Source organism: Salvia miltiorrhiza, chromosome 4 (assembly GCF_028751815.1).
Source record: "Salvia miltiorrhiza cultivar Shanhuang (shh) chromosome 4, IMPLAD_Smil_shh, whole genome shotgun sequence".
Lineage (NCBI taxonomy): Eukaryota > Viridiplantae > Streptophyta > Magnoliopsida > Lamiales > Lamiaceae > Salvia > Salvia miltiorrhiza.
This window is the reverse complement of record NC_080390.1, coordinates 37,992,581-37,995,849: the sequence shown is the minus strand read 5'-3', so window position 1 is coordinate 37,995,849 and position 3,269 is coordinate 37,992,581.

Here is a 3,269-nt window from a genome sequence, read left to right as displayed (position 1 = left end):
CTGTGCTGCCAATAATTATCCCCACAGTGTGGAGTTGTTTCACAAGACCCACATTCTCAAGCGGACCGATTGCCATTACCACTTCACCGCCAAGCCCAAAATGAATTTGAAATTCTTGAGTGACCTTCACTCTATGGATAAAAAATTTCGCGACAAGTATTTTTTTGTACAAGTGCGGAATGGGACTTGGGCGGACTATGCCGGTACTAACGAGGTAGAATGGCATCGGACGAAGCACTTCTCTCCCCCAAATAGGAAACCTCTAGATGCCTTGGAAGTTAGCTTCATCGATCTCTTAGGCCAAGCCTTTATTAACGAGGATTTTGATGTCCTAAAATTGATTGCTTCTCCTTCTGTCTTGGCTGGCGCTGGCCTCTTCTCTCGTTATCCCCAAACCTCCATCGGTATATTTCGAGTATTTGTATTGTTTTCCGTGTTAGTGCTTTGCATTTCTTAATCGTTTCTTTTCCTGCGCAGGGATGTGGAGATCTAAGGAGCATGATGCCCTTGATAACTTCCGCTTCCTTCCCGGTCCTGCTGTCGAAGGAGATGCTGTTCCGCGGACCGGGTCGGCGCAGCGTGTGACCCCTGAGTCCTTCAATCCCGGGCAACCTCGTCCGGTTTTATCCGCTGCTAGCACTCAACCTCTTCAGCTCTGTGATGAGGGTGAAGCGAGCTCCGCTGAAGGTGAGGGTCTTGTTACCCGTAAACGTCGCAAGGCTCAACCAGTTGTCTCTTCTCGGTCATCCAAGAAAAGGAAAGTCCCTGCTCCTGATGTTGAGGGTAAGGATTCTTTTGACGCTCTGCTCGGTGATGCGTCTCCTGAAGCTGCGCAGGCAGGGGAAAGGTCCGACTCCCTTGTAGAGATCCCGGGCCCCCGTGCCCTGAAGGATTTGACTGGGCAAGAGTGTCGATCCCAAATGGAATCGTAGATCGCCTCTGTCGACCTGCGCAGATATGACGCCATGGACATGGGGGACCTGGCTTTCGATATGTGCTTAAGAGTGGAGCAGGTAAGTTATGTGTATTCTCGTTTTTATAATTTTTCTGTGTGCGGATTTTGAGTTTTCTTAGCTTATGTTATGAGCTATGATTGTGCCTGTGCAGTTGCGAGTAAAATGTTTGTCGGCTTCCCGACATATGACCCGGGCGACCTCTAGTCTCCGTGAGAAGGAAGAGGAACTCATGGCCTCTCTAGCTGATAACACTGAACTACGGGAGCAGCTGCGCCAAGCTCGAGCCAATTTATCAAAGATGACAGTGGAGAAGGAGTCCATCGAGACTGAGTTTGCTCGGATGTCCAAGGACAAGGCGAAAGAATTAGAGGCTGTCAGGCACGAGATGTCGGAGTATTGCCGGGCGAAATTGAATCAAGTGAAGGCGAAGGTTGCTGACCAGGAGAACCAAGCGTTCATGCGAGGGATAAAAGAGTTCCGTCGACAATACTTCTTATCTGCGCCGGGTCAATTATTCCTGCGCTACATGTTGGAGGATTCCCTTCAAGCCTTCCGTCGTTCTCCTGACATGCTCCTCTTAATGGGTCTGGCTATGCAATTCTTGGTGAAGGAAGGCAGTCGGCTTGCCCTTGACCAAGTGGGAGCAACGCCTGAACAACGCAGCCGATTTGACTTTGATGCTGTATTGGATCAGGTGGATGACACCGGTCTAAACGAGCTGCTAGGAATTGACCCTTCTGCTCCTTCGACTCCTGGTTGGTGGCTTCCAGTTTTGGATAAAGCCCTCCGACTCTTTGCTAAGGATGAAGCGGGGGACACCTTACCTGCGGAGCCGGTGATCCGATCACCCTACCTCGATGAGCTGTGCAGCCATATGCGCTCTCCTCGAGGCAATTATCTCGGGGGGACCCTGGTCTACCCTCCAAGGCCGTGCCTCCTTCCCAAGGCAAGAAGGGGTCTACCCCACGAGTAGCGCGGGCAGAGACGGAAGTGGTGGTACCCGTGGCTGCGCAGTCTGGAGCTGTGCTAGGGGGGGAGTAGAATAGGGGGGAGTAGCTGATGAGGGATAAGGCCCTCATCAGCGCAGCACCTGATTCATACCCCATATTCCGATAGTATTAATGATTACAACGATTATTGTACAAAATTGGGAAACTAACAGTGCAGGATAAAGAGCGAAGACTCCAACGTAGCTGAGAAGGCTGCGCAGACTCCAACGTAGCCAAGAAGGCTGCGCAGACTCCAACGTTGTTGAGAAGGCTGCGCAGACTCCAACGTAGCCGAGAAGGCTGCGCAGACTCCAACATAGCCGAGAAGACTGCGCAGACGAAGGCACCAGCCCAGCCTAAAGGGCAGCGCAGGCACCAACATAGCCAAGAAGACAACGCAGGCTTATCTCAAGGTGAATGCCCGAAAATGCTACCAAGGATAAGAGCTTCCCAACTACTTTCTGAAGGAGGCAAAAACTGCAAAGCCGTTGGAACAAGGACAGTTATCGGTGACAACGACATCAATGACGCGCTGAGCACGTGCCATGGAGAGAAAAGACAGCTCTACCCCTCCATCTTTGTCCCTTATAAATAACACATCTGTAATAGAATAAGGGGAAGATTTCTAGTTTTTACGAACACATATTTGCATTCTTGAAGGACTATTCCATTGGAGAAAGTTGAAGCATTCATCTGATCTTATTCTTCAGGTTTCGATCTTTTGTTAATCCTTTAGTTTTAGGATGTTGGTGAACTGACCCCTCACCACATATATATACTAGACTACGAGGGTTAGGGCTACAATCTAAATATGGTAATATTCATGTACACATTAAATACTATAACACTCCCCCTCAAGCTGGAGCATATATGTTGATCATATGCAGCTTGGTGCACAACTAAGAGAAACGTTTGCCTCCCAACGGTTTAGTGAAGATATTAGCAATCTGATCAGACAAAGAAGTGAACGGAGTAGAAATAGTTTGATTCAATACACACTCACGAATGAAATGACAGTCAACATCAATATGTTTAGTTCGTTCATGAAAAACTGGATTGTTAGCAATGTAAAAAGCTGCTTGGTTATCACAATGCATAGGTAACGGTTCATCGAAAGTGAATCCCAATTCCCCAAGCAGATTTTTCACACCAATCATCTCAGTTGCAGTATGAGCCATAGCTCTATACTCAGCCTCGACGGAAGATCTAGCAACTGTTTGTTGTTTCTTGCTCCTCCAAGTTATCAAATTTCCACCCAAGTGCAGTATCCAGATGTCGATTTCCGATCAGTCTTATAGCCAGCATAATCAGCATTAGAGTACGC